Here is a 13,707-nt window from a genome sequence, read left to right as displayed (position 1 = left end):
CAAGGGAAAAGGAAAGACAGAATAAAGCCATCTCTGGGGAAATTTGGCAACAGCACAGAGAGCAAGAACACTGGCCTTCTTTAAGGCCCACAAGGAACACAATGTGCAAACTAAAGAAAATTTTAAATTATATTAGCTAACCAAATTAAAACCCCAACCTGTCTTAGGCCAAACTGAAAACACCTTTTTAGAGAACACCACCTCCAAAATTCTTTTTGAGTTTAAGAGCTGTGTATTGAATGCTGTCTTTCCTGTGGTTTACAGTTTCATTTAGGTCTCACCCTTTTGATCTGCCAGTCCCCTTGGAACTAACCAGATTGTATTGCCATGAGTATGGAACTTCTATGGCCACACTTTGTAGGACTCATGATTTCACCTGGTCTCTCTAAAGCCTGTCAGATATGCAATATCCCAAAGGTCATTATTGAGAATAGAATTATCCCCTTTTTTTTTGTGCATCTTGGAAACCACAATGCTTGCACCAGATTTCAGTAGAGTTCCAGAGTATTGTAAGAGCTCAGCCATCACAGAGAGCTTATCGCCTCCCGCAAACTTGTTGCAGCAGAACCAAGAGTCCATCCAAGAGCTTAACCATCTCATGCCAATGAAATCAGTTTGGGAATACAGCTGTATTGATCATATTTTTCTGTTGTGCTTTCTCCTCTACAAGAGACTTAATTCAAGCAATACATACAATGCACATTCAGGACAGCCCACAGTCCTGCAAAAGGATGACCAGATTTTCCTTGCTAGCAATCCTGCATGCCATAGTGTAACAAACAGAAGCTGGGATTCATTTGGAACTCTACGTTCTAGACAGTGCCTGGCTTTTCAAACTATGTGCACAAGAACTAGTGCTGGGTGACAACACAGGTATCAACGATGTATGTACCAAACCACAGGTAAATGTGATTACAGCATTTGGCTAGAAGTATTCAAGCCAGTTTCCAACAGGCAATGTCACAGCTACTTCCTCCCCCCTACATGTAAGAAATGAGGTGTATTTCACAGATTCTAAAGCTTTGTTCTCTGTTTCTTCTCCACTAGACTCCTATGAAACAGATTAATGCCACTAATTCTGTTCAGTTAAAGAAAAAAAAAACATAGCAGATAATATAACCCCCAAAAGTTCATTAAAAATTATATTAGATAACATAAAACATGCCTATCTGCAACGAGCACTCGTACGTCTTGTCTGGACAATTACAGCACGTAGCAGAGCTCAGTGACTCTCATTACCTTCCATACATCACCCCCTACACTTCCAGCTTACATCCGGCACTCACACCACTGAGCTTTCAGCACCTAATATTAACCATCTTTTCCCTTCTTAGCTAATGGAAAGAGAAAGGTACCTCTCACAATGAGTTAGACCTGAAACTGGCTGAACTACCTTTAGGTAATGCTCAGCTATATTTTTTACATTACTTAGGCACTACAGCTCTCGGCCACAGAAACACAGGCATCTAATAATTTACGAGTGATGCATATTCAAAAGATGATAAATATCTATTGCCCTCTATGTATTTTCATCCTTTTAATAAGACATCTGCCATTGTTCATATTATGATCTCACAAATAGAGAGAAGAAAGACAATAAGAAAAAAAATGTGCATGGACTTCCATTTTTGCTCAAGTTATATACATCGGACCTGAATGATGGAATTTGAGAATTATTAAACTAGGGTTGAGTGTGAAGGACAAAAAATTTGTAACAGCTAGTGCCTCATTCTCAGTACTAATATAAAAAAAATTTGCCCACTAAGCTTTCTGCTAAGGTCAGAAGTAGAGAAGCCAGGCTGCGTAGGTGGGATGAACCTTATTGATGAAGGTTAGTTTAGCATAATCATGATCAATACAGGATGGGGACACAAAAATGGCTGTACTGACCGGCCTAAATATCCATCCGTCCAATATTCAATGATAAACAATAGAAAGGTAAGTAAGGTATAGGAAGAGCATAAGAATATAGTTACACTTCTACAATGTACTTAACTGTAAGTTCTATCTCCTTTCTTTCCTTTTTGCCCAGACAATTAGCACTAATCAGTACAGTTCAGTAATTCACAAAGCAAAGAATAAATGTCCTAAATATGTAAATAACATAATATATTAAAATGTACTACATAAGTACGTTTTAAAATGCTATGGAAAAAACAATTTTCTTTAAGCATTATCTTTTACACATCCAGTTATTATTTAATTACACTAGATGATACTGTAACTCTTTTTTATTAACAGAATACACGTTTTTCTGTTAATGTTTCTATTCTATAAACAAGCAAGAATAAACATATTATCAAAAGGACGCTAAAAAGAACATTAGGATTTTTCTGACTGAAAAAAACAGACTCATTTTGAACAGAAATGCTAAACTTTGAAGTAAAAGTGTTGTACAAACACAAGAAAGATCCAAAATCTTTTTGAAATACACTTCCAGCTGTAGTGCATGGCAGCGGAAAGAGGGTATCTAAAGAAGATGTTCAGAACTGGTTCTCACAACTTTGCCTTCAGCCACAGTCCTTCCTGTGCACTCACCTGCTGAGGGAATCCATACACAACAACCATGTTCTCCCTCAGCCCAAACTTTCCTTGTTTATACTCAATATAATTTTTCTAAAAAGTAAATTACGACAGCGCCTCTGGACCTTACTGGAGGAGACGAGCTAGACTTGTGTGCTGATTTTGGCTAGGGTAGAGGTAGTTCTCTTCATAGTTGGTGGCTGGGGTTAAATCACAAAAGTCCTTATCTCTGAAGAGTTACGCTCCACCCTGAGCCTACTTACTTAAAAAGGTTCACTTAAATACAAGTGTTAAGTGTTGGGAAGAGGCAGCCTGTAGTAGAGGCAGATACGCAATGTCCAAGATCAAAGAACAGAAAAAAACCCCAGTGAATAGAGGAATAAGGAGGACTTAATATCAGTAAGTATCTTTAAATGATTGCGATTTGAGGATACAAGTAACAAGAATAAAGGTTTTGCTGCAGGGGAGGGAGCAGGGCAGGCAACAAAGAATTGAAAGAAAAGTGCTGTCACTAGCTCAAGGAAACAAACAGGGTAAAGCTGTGTACCGACATTAACAGCGAGGTGCAGCCCGATGAGGACCTGCTTTAAATTTCAGTGTCTGGTAGAAAAATGGGCAGCAGAGCCTGGAGAAAGTCACTTAGACTTACTGTGTCACCAAGGTACATGACCATCTCTGCCACTATCATGCCAGAGAGAGGAGATTCAGAAACACATACCAGAACACACAGGGGTAAAGAGAAAAGCTTAAAGCCTAGGAACCCAGATTTTTTAGAAGTATTTCTTTTTTAACTGGAATTAACGTGCAAATAATTTATTTGTATCATCTCACTACTAACTGCAGAAAGACTAATTTTATTAAGCACCACAGAGAGACAGGATAAAGACCTGTCATCTCCTTTCTAAGGCCATGGGTAAACATCCCTGGTTTCAAAAGAACGAGGTCCTGTGCTGTTCTTTCCTGCCCAGTCTTTCTCACACTACAGGCTTTGAAGATATATGTTAAAGGGAAGCCACAGCCAAAACAAACTCCAAGCACCACATCTAATTACACAGAAAAGAATGGCCTGTGAAAGATATTAAAGAATCATCCATAATCATAAAAGAAAAAGTCATCTGAGCAGTCAACACAGATCCAGGGAAAAATATCCGGGTCTTTGAATACTTATGAAGAAACGACAGAAATAAATATTAAGTATTTTTTACTTAAAGCATCATCTCTCCCAAGTATCCTGTTGAAAATACAACGGCATATCCATGTAGCTTTCCTTTTAAGATTCACAACACCTCCCAGTTACAAAACCAAAAATATACAGCTACCTGTAATGCAGGTAGTTGATGATTGATTTTGAGTTTGCAAATATCAGGGATGAGACTCAACTCCAAGATAGCACATAGCAACACTATTAGCAATGCCACCTCTCAAATAATTCTCCCACTAGAATTGTACAAAACTGCATTGTCACAAACCAGCAAATAGGCCTGTAGGTCCTACATACAAAGAAATGAAAAATAGTCCTTTCTTTTAGCATTCTCTGGTAATGCACATACCAGGAATATCTTAAAACAAAAGTGAAGAAAGATATCTCCAATACTTGTGAGACAAAGGTAGGGCTTATTTTTCTCCTCTAGAAAATGTCTCTTCAGTATTTTTATTTAAGCACACACACACTAAAATTATACAGAAGAGACCCACCTCTCTGAAAGATGAAAAGAAAGAAGTCTTAGCTCAATCTTGTATGTTTACACTTTTAGTCGTACCCTTAAACAAGACTGAATTGAGCATAACTGCACTGAAGGCTTAGCTTCTACACTGGCATATCAAATTTCAATTCAACAGCTCTTTTATTTAAAATATGTTAGATAAAAAGGTAATATGCTCTCTGTAAAGAGTTCCCTGGAGGTTAGAAGAACCAATAAATTAACTGTTACCATATGCTTGGCTCCTTTTGGCAAAATTCAGTAACAAAACACTGCCAAACCTCTTTAGGCAAGCAATAACATTTGGTAGCTTATAGCACAACTTGGGAAAATAGAAAACTGGGAGAAAGCTTGGAAAATAATAGAAGAAACTTCATTTCTATCCTTCTATAGTCAGCTGCATGCTGTTGGAAGAAAAATTCTAACAAAGTCAACTTTATGGGTCTGATCTATGGCAAACAGTTGTCTTCTCAAGAAACACACACTGGGCTAGTACAGTAATCAAATCTATTTGGCTTTTCCATATTTGGCTTTTTGAAACAATAGACATGTATGACCTATTTTGAAAACAGGAAGGTTTGCAAAATTAGTATTCGGAAGTGTTAACACGCATATTATCAGTGCTTTCATTATGGGTTTATTTCATTATAAATGAGAAAGTCTGGGCTTATTTGCAATGCAATGTTCTTAGATTTTACTTATCCTAAAATTAAATACTTCCCACTCCTTTCTCCTATATCTTTTATACCTATGTAATTGAGGCTAGATTGTGACAGATAAAAAGCCTTTAACACTATGCCTCTAACTATAGTTATAAACTGGGTATTTTCAGGACATCTATTACAGACATTTTTTTAATACCAACAAAAAAAAAGGTGAGGGCAAACCTGGCTGGTCCTACTCCTTTACCAAGACAGGCAGGACTTGCTCTGTAGCATCAGTTATATGTAATCAATGTTTTTTTCAGATATGAAAATGTCCATTTTATTTTCGTAATAATCTATGAAAACACAAATTCATTATTATTTTTATTTCCAATAAAATGGTTACAGCCTGTTCTTCATGCCATGATGGTTGGCATGTAGACGAAAAACAGATACTTGAAAATCCCGTATTTCTTTAATCAACTGCATCATCCCAATAAATTCTAATTTTGATGTATAAAAAAAATACTTGTTATTCAGCTTACAGTTCCACACACATCTGGAAAGCAGTGTGAAGTAGGCTGACACGTATAGGCCAGACATTTCACTTCTTAAAGTCATGTTATTGCATGGTTAATCCTATATTTGCATTAATTTGATACAAGCACTTACAGGTAAAAATAATCCCAAAGTATAGGTCTAAAGATTATAATAATAAGCCTCTGGAAGGTTTTACCAGAGGAAAAATATTTTTTACCATTCTATGGATGTTTGCCTTATTCAGCCATTTGGGATTTTATTAATAATCTTGTCATTACTGTATTCATCTTCCGATTTCTTATTTTTTATTTTAAGTAAGACAATTTCTGTGAAGACTTGACACTGAAATCAGAGACTTCATTACCCTGCAAAACATATCCACATTTTAAAGTATTTAAGAGGGCTAAACAAAATGCAAACATTTAATGCAACATTAAGCATGCGGAATAAAAACTTGATTGCCTAAAGCAAGCATGCTATGCTGTTACCCTGGTGACAGGTTAAAAAAGGATTGTGAGCTGAATGGCTGTATGATATGAAATTAAAATGTTTCACATTGAACAATCCAAAATGAATTGGGAAAGGTTAGAGCAGAGGAGAGAGAAATCAATTCTCCAATGGCAATGGTGAATGGAAGTGAAGTCTGAATAGGATTTGCCAGTGGGGTGCAACAGCTGCCAAATATCCTGCAGCCAAAGAATTACAATAATACTGATGAAGTGTGCAAGAGCTTTTGGAATCATTGCAGGGAACAGAGAAATACTCCTGCAATAATGAGGCCATTCTGTGTCCCATCCCACTTTTGCAGTTGAATCAAAGGGAAAAGAAACGGTTGAAAATTGTAATACTGAACAACAAAGGTATAAATTAATTACCTATCCCCTCAATCAGTATCTTGTATTTAACTACAGCCTCCGTGAACATGAATGAAGCAAGCATGCTAAAGGATGCACAAATCGAGACACATACATGTACAAGTATGCAGACAATATTGAATGAGAGACTTGTTTCCCATACATTTTGTTGACAACATTTCTACAGCAACAGCATCCAGAATAAGTTGCACACTACACAAACAAACAGCAGGACACAACCAGTGCCTCAAGGAACTACACAAGGTCAGGTTCTGATGGTCATGCTTATCTTTAATAATCCTAGAAAAGAAATATCAGCAAAACTTCTCATGCAAACACAATTACAGATGTATTTACTGAGGTTAGAGACCTCAGAAGTCAAGAAAAACGTTGCCCTTCCATAAAATTATCCTAGACAACTCCATTTCTGCCCTTGGAAACTCCAAGTAAAATACACAGAGGAAGACAAAAACATATCCTAAAAATACCTGTGAAATGACCAGGGAGCACATGGCAATTAGCACACACCTTGTCGGTTTTACGGTTTCACGCATACACATTTTACACACCGACAAATATTAAAGAACAGGTTTAGGAGGTGTAAACCTGCATGAGAGGAAATAATCGTTGGGCTTATAGAGGGGATCAAAGTAAATTAAATAGAGAGAGGTCTTGTAAAGAGAGGATCTTGCAGAAGAGGTCATAAGCAAAGCACAGATGAGAAAAGGGCCACATTAACAACTAAAAAAGGGACAGGAATTTGGCAGCACAATAGAAAACATTCACATGTCTATATTATGCAAATTCAAGTTTCAGCATTAAGTGAACAGTAGCTACAGAAGCTATAAAGCTCTTACAGCAGATGCTGTTTTCCCAGAAGACATGGTGAAAATAAAAAATAAACATAGGGACTTAGCCAGGTCCATTTACTTTAGTGAAAGCCCTTCCCACCAGCAATCACCTCAGCAAGATGTGGGGATCTTCCCAAGAGATGTTCACTGAGATTCAAACTTTAAGTAATTATTATCTTCATAATGATTTCATAATGGTTAGCTACTCTAAAGATTGAGCAAGTGTGGATTTCTGAGTGCCAGAACACATTTTTCCCTAGAAATGACAGGGATGACAAGCTATGGAAACTTCCCATGACAGACTGCTCTATTCTTGGAATAGATGTTTAGGAATCATATGGAACATATGGCTGTGCTTTCAAACAACTATGGAAATACCTTACATTACCTGTGTTTTCAATCTGATTGCATTAATTTAATCAAATCAAAGAAAAAAATACCATACATTCTGTAGAATCATAAATACTACCTTAACATCCCATTCCAACTTTTAAAATTTCCATAGAAGTTGATTCCCAAGTGGAAAAAAAATGCATGTTTCATTTATTTGCAGCTACTTTTTTGTTTCCAGCACATATAATCCTCTTTCTGTGATAAACAACTGAACAACTGAGAAGGGTAAATAATACCAGATTTAAAGACATCTAGAATATTATATAGGGCATCTGGTTTTGTAGTTATTAAGCCAAATTACAAAAAAAAAATACAGTAATGGCTCATGAGAGGTCAAAAGAACAACATTAGGTAACATCTAGAGAGACAAGAGGGTTACCACAACCAGAAAAGCTCATTATAAACAAAGATTTCACATGAAAAAGGAGAACAGGGCCTTAGTACCTTGCGAGTCTATGGCAAAAGAGACCAGCAGTGAATAATGGTGTGAAGCTGCAGTAGTTACACAAACATACCAAAGACTTTCAAAGGCCTAACAGTAAATCATGGGAAGAATGCTCGACTTGTTGAGCAGGGGACCAGAACAGTAAGGATAAGGCAGTGCTGTTTGCATGAGCTAAGGATGACTGCATAACTCTGAAGTGGGGGAATGAAGAAAGCCACAAGTAGGCAGGACTTGATCAACCATACCCATGAAAACAAAGCAGTTTACCTCTATACAGAGGGTATCTGTAGGATAGAGAAGTATACATGTTTAGCTGCACTTACCATAACTTGCAAGTTCATGTTAATACTACAGTTCTAGGGAAAAAATAAAAAATTAAATTCACATAATACAATTGATATCGTTCACCAGTGCCTCTGCTGAAAGTGAGAACTCATTCTCTTTCCAAGAGGCCGGTTCAGATGACTCCAGTGAATTTTCCTGACATCATCTTCCTATTTTTTAAAATTAATGTAACATAACCTTATTTTGTGCTGCTCCAGCAGTGCAGGAGAGCCAGAAAGCTTTGCTATTGGGCAGCTGATCATCCTTCCATATGGGGAAGCCCTAGGCTGGCAAAGAGCTGGCTCTGTCCCAGACTCCAGCAGGGTAATAGGTGTAGTCTCTGTGAGAGCAAGGATGCCTGAGAGGTGTGGGACTCTACTGCTCTCCGAGCAGTTCCCTCACTGCCCTATAATCAAGCAATGGCAAGGCAAACATCAATATAGCTGTACTGAATCAACCCACACAGGAACCTGGAATAATTCATTAAAGATAAAGCTAAATAATTTAATTTCTGTACTTGCAGTTCACCAGCCATTTTATGTTCACTGCACTGGATCTCTGGATTTCAGAATTTTAAAACAAAAATTTAGCCCAGCTATTCCAGAACTTGACAAAAACTTGTTTGTATTTTAACTTTTCACTATACACTTTCCTTCCTGGGAAAATATTTTATGCTTAGAAAGCATAATCCGTTTTGGGTCTCAAAATATTTCATACATGCTGATAAACAGATATTTACGAAACCTCAACAGGACAGCAAGGTATTAAGGCCACTTTGCCTTTTTGTAAACTGAGGCCAAATTCAACTGACTTCTCTAAGGTCCCACAAGAACAGTTTAACTCAAGACTCTAAATCCAGTCTTCTATATTAAACACATAAGCAAGAAAAACATTTAGTGATTTTTTTTTTTCTTGCTAGCAATTTAAAACATTTTCCAGTGTGTTACCATCTTTTTGTGTGTAGTATCAGGTAATATGGGCATGCAGTCTCACTGTTTTTTTTCCAAGTCATAAATGATGAAAGGGTAAAACCCATAGAAAAATTAGGAAAATACACTTAGCAGCCAACACAAGCAACACATAGGAAGTGCTGCAGGCAATTGGGTTTAGAAGTATAAACATCACATTAGTAGACCCATGAGATAGCATGATGTAGCCACACCTGGAGAGACACTCTCCTATTCCCCTCCCAACCCACTAATGAAAACAAGTCTGAAGCCAAAATGTGAAGATTCAACTGTACAACATCATTTCTGGTCTCAAAGGCTAACTACATCAAACAGACATAAAATAAGCTGGATTCACTTCAGCCAAAATATGTTTCCACTTGAAACAAGATCAAGTTCTGTCTAGAAGACCTTGGGGTTTTACTAGATGCTGTAAATCTGTTCAGCAGCTGTGGGTGGCACCAGTTTCACAATAAAGTGGACTATGGAGTAAGTAGGAAAAGTCCTAGGTAAAATAACTAAAAGCTGAACAATGAAACAATCATTAATCATCCATGGCTCTTTCCTGTAGGAAATACGTGCCCCTATTATCTGGATAGCACAGTGAAATATTCACATTGGTATGTGGTTCACGAAATACCAAACACTTCCATTAGCAAATCATCTTTCAAAAAATACTTGAAAAAACACCCCAACCAGGAAGAATCCTAAAAAAACCAAACCATCCCACATCCAATTTTTCCCAAGAAAATGGGTTAAATAAAAAACAATTAAATTAAAACTAAGGAAAAAAAAGCACATCCAGAAAATGCTCTAAATACTTGATTGTGTCACAAAAGTAAATGCTTATATTCCTGAAACTCTGACAGTGGATCTCCAACAGCTGTTCTAGCTAAAGCCTGGCAAGTTAGTTCTAGGAGCTGTTGATGAGGCCAGGGGCACTATATAACAATACAGACACTGGAAACTCGCCTGTGGGTGCTCCACCCAAACCATAACACCATTTATTCGGGCACAGGAAAGGCAAACCAGCCTTGGGCTTGTGACCTGCACTAACCTCAACACCAGCCAACCTACTGCAATGAAGACTGCCACTACAGAGGTCGGGTTGGTTGAAACTAGCTGAAGGAAGTTGGGTGCCAAAGGTAGAAACAGCTGGCTGGTCATCGGAATATGTTTCAGCAAGAACCTTGCAGCTGATTATTCAGTCACTCAGGGGACTGCAAAATACATATTTTCCAGTCACATGAGCAAATATCACCAGTTATAGAGAAATCCCCCTCATGAGGCTGCTACTAGTTTGACGTAAAGAGCTGAGGCCCACCTCTGACTCCCCTTTATGAGCTCATATCTTCCTCCTTGCTACACATTCCCACTCTTGTAGCTGTTCCAGAATAATTTCACTTGTCAGAAGTAACCTGCTTCTGACAGAATGATCTGAAATAAACCATTATGAAATAGTTTCTATGCTAACACAGGTCATTTTTGCAGAACAAGAGTGAAATGTAGCTACATACAAAATCACACCTGCATACCTGGGGAGGAGAAGGAAAGACAGAAAGCAAGGCAGGAGCAGCCTGCAAGATTCCTTAATTTGGCTCAACTGCACTTCATCTGATTACAGTCCTGGGAACCCTGACAGTGAAAGCTGGACCTTCTGTGAAGAGCTCCAAGCATACTACTTTCTGTCTGTCTGACCAGAATAACAAACCTGATCATGGGCTGAATAAATCACAGGGAAAAAAGGGAACATAAAATACCCCTATAGTTGTGAAAAGAATGCATATTATAAATATGGCTCCCAAAAGAGAAAAGAAAACAAATTAAAAGCAAAGATAAGCACATAACTCAAGTTTAGCAGAAAACTGTCTGTTTGACAGCTGTGACAAGTTTAAAAGAAATAATGATTTCAAAATACTACTCTTCAGTAGTTTTCTGCACAAGACTTGCTCAAATGCTTTCAGTGCAGATGAAAAAAAATGCTGTCAACATAAGTAGTGCCAGAGAGCTTAAATTCTGTAGGTGATGATCAATGTATCAATGCACTTACCCAAACCATTAGGAGAATGTTACAGATCAGCTTTGGAGCATGCAGTCTGTCTAGTCTGCTCACATCCTCCAACATGGATTTAAAACTCACACGACTCCAAATGCCCAATTCTGCCATAGTGAAGACTACCCAAGATCACAACTGGCCTTTTGGATTTGTTGTAGCACAGGCTCCTACTCTGAACTTTTTGTTTATGAGTATTTTTCAGAGTGCAGTCTTATGAATAAAGAGGTACTTTTTCTCTGGCCACAACCTTGCTCATTAAAAAATACGCATGATATGGAGCACCTTCAAAAATAAGTGAGATGCCGTTTGGTTAAGTTAAGGACGTGGTGAAGAATCCTTGATGGGACTATAGTAACTCATATGTTCCACAGTGCTCAGTCCCCTCTAGAGGGAGTCCAATAACTGCTCTAGGAAATGGAGAACACTGTCCAAGACACTGCACAGTTCTTCGACCTCATTCTGCCTTTGCTTCTTTCCTTTTTCCTTAGAACAAGCAGTATCATTTTGGGGAAAGGGTATCATTATCAGGTTTGGTTTCTTCAGAAGTTACTCACCAGTGAGCATTTTTGCATTATCTCATCCTTACTTGGCCTCAAACAGGCAGCTTTGCTATCATTAAAGCAAGTAGATCTAACGGCATGCATGCATTGAAACCATAACACATTCAATAAGAACCACACTCAGCCACCACTTGGAGAAAATTCTAAGGCTTGACTTCTGAAGGATTCATAAGTACACACCATCATGGGAAGAGAAAGTGATCCTTCTGTACTGAAAAGATTTCTTAGCTTCACCATTTAAAATCTGAAAAATCTTACCTTGATCTAGCTTTACAGATGTGTCTTTTTTTCATGTGACCCGACTCTGCTGCCTTCTCTTCCCGTGGTGAAAGAATACCTGTGACTGAGTTTGGCTAGCACTCCAAAAATGAGCTAACTTTTTTTTGAATGAGTGTATTTCTTTCCCTAACACAGCAGAGAAAGAGATGTGTGACTGTGTCTGATTGCTGTATGCCATACTTCATTTACATATCTGTTATCTCAGTTAAAATAGTGGTATGTGTCTTTTCTATTAGGATACACAAACACCTAGTACTAAATAAAGTACTTGCAAAAGAAACAAAAAGACTGCCCAAAAATTGGATTCCTTTTCTTTTTAGCTAGTTAGAGCATTTTACAACAAAGAGGGAAAAAAATCACAAATCAGAGCAGAGAATGCAATAGCAGTTTGATCATCACTGTTTAAATTAACAATTTCTATCCTTATTCCATGTACAAAGTAATCCATCTCTTCTTTGTAGCAGTACCAGACTACTTCCTATGCTGGCCACTAAAAAATACAATCAAGGCTCCTCCTCATTTTCCCTGATTCGTCTTTTTTTAGGTGAGAGTGGCCTTTGAGTGTCTGTTCTTCTCCTTATGCCATTCACTATGGAGGATATAACTTGTGGAAGGAAATAAAAAGGTGCTTTACTTTCCCCTACAGATGCATAAGGCAAGCAATGACCCAGCCCTGCATATGCTATACATTACAAAGCAGTTATGCTTGCCCTAAGTGTCTCTTTCTTTTTCTTTAATACCATATGGTACTAATTATCTTTGTGGGTACAAATAAAAATAAAGACTTCTTGAAACCACATTTGATTTATTCCTGACCACTGAAAAATCAGTAATAGAATACACTGTCAAACCACTGGCATGGAATGTGAATAATGTCTACCCTGCACTATGACTTCCCTCACACACAAACCTACGTGCAACTAAATTACAAAACAGGAGGCAAGGAGAGTTATGCTGGAGTCAGGATTCCCTGTGTACAACCATTGCTAACACCAATGACACAAACAAGCTTCACAAATTCAGTTAATTTTAACAGAAGGTTTCAAGGCACTGACAGGGATGGGCCAGAGGATAAGGAAAGCTAGACATCCTAGAGGAAAAAAGCATACTGTTCAAAAAAGTCAAAGAAGTGAATTTTGACATGGGTACTGCAATGGCTGAACAATTAACAGTACTGCCTAGGTTACTGGCAGCTACAATTCAAAAAACTGGACAAGTGGAAGAATAAAAGCCAAAAAAACCCCCATACTTAAAGCAAGGTGTTGACTCTTCCATTGATTACCTTCCACCTTTACAGTCTGAAAGTATTTTCAGAATTAAGACTCTAAACTATTAAGGTTCTTCATCAAGGTAGCAAATTACTCACAAATCTACAATATTTTAAAGCCCTGTAGCTGAATATTCATATTATGCCAAAGTGCTTAGATTGCTTCAAATGGGCACATGGGAAATTTGTGATGCTCAATTTGTGGTTAGTTACTAATGCAGCAACATTTTGCATTAATGAAACTCCTGATGTGCATTAATTACTGTACTGGCTTGTAACACATTTTTGTGCCTATTAGTTTGCTAATACTTAGGATAAAAATAA

General features: G+C 37.7%; 1 protein-coding gene across 5 annotated transcripts in view; it reads right to left on the bottom strand.

Annotated features, from left to right (window-relative positions):
* Positions 1-13,707, bottom strand: part of PCCA (propionyl-CoA carboxylase subunit alpha) — a 273,068-nt gene that overhangs the window by 115,445 nt on the left and 143,916 nt on the right. The window lies entirely within an intron of this gene.

This window comes from Motacilla alba, chromosome 1 (genome assembly GCF_015832195.1).
Source record: "Motacilla alba alba isolate MOTALB_02 chromosome 1, Motacilla_alba_V1.0_pri, whole genome shotgun sequence".
Classification (NCBI taxonomy): domain Eukaryota; kingdom Metazoa; phylum Chordata; class Aves; order Passeriformes; family Motacillidae; genus Motacilla; species Motacilla alba.
The sequence above is the reverse complement of the archived record's forward strand: the minus strand, read 5'-3'. Positions and strand labels throughout refer to the sequence as shown.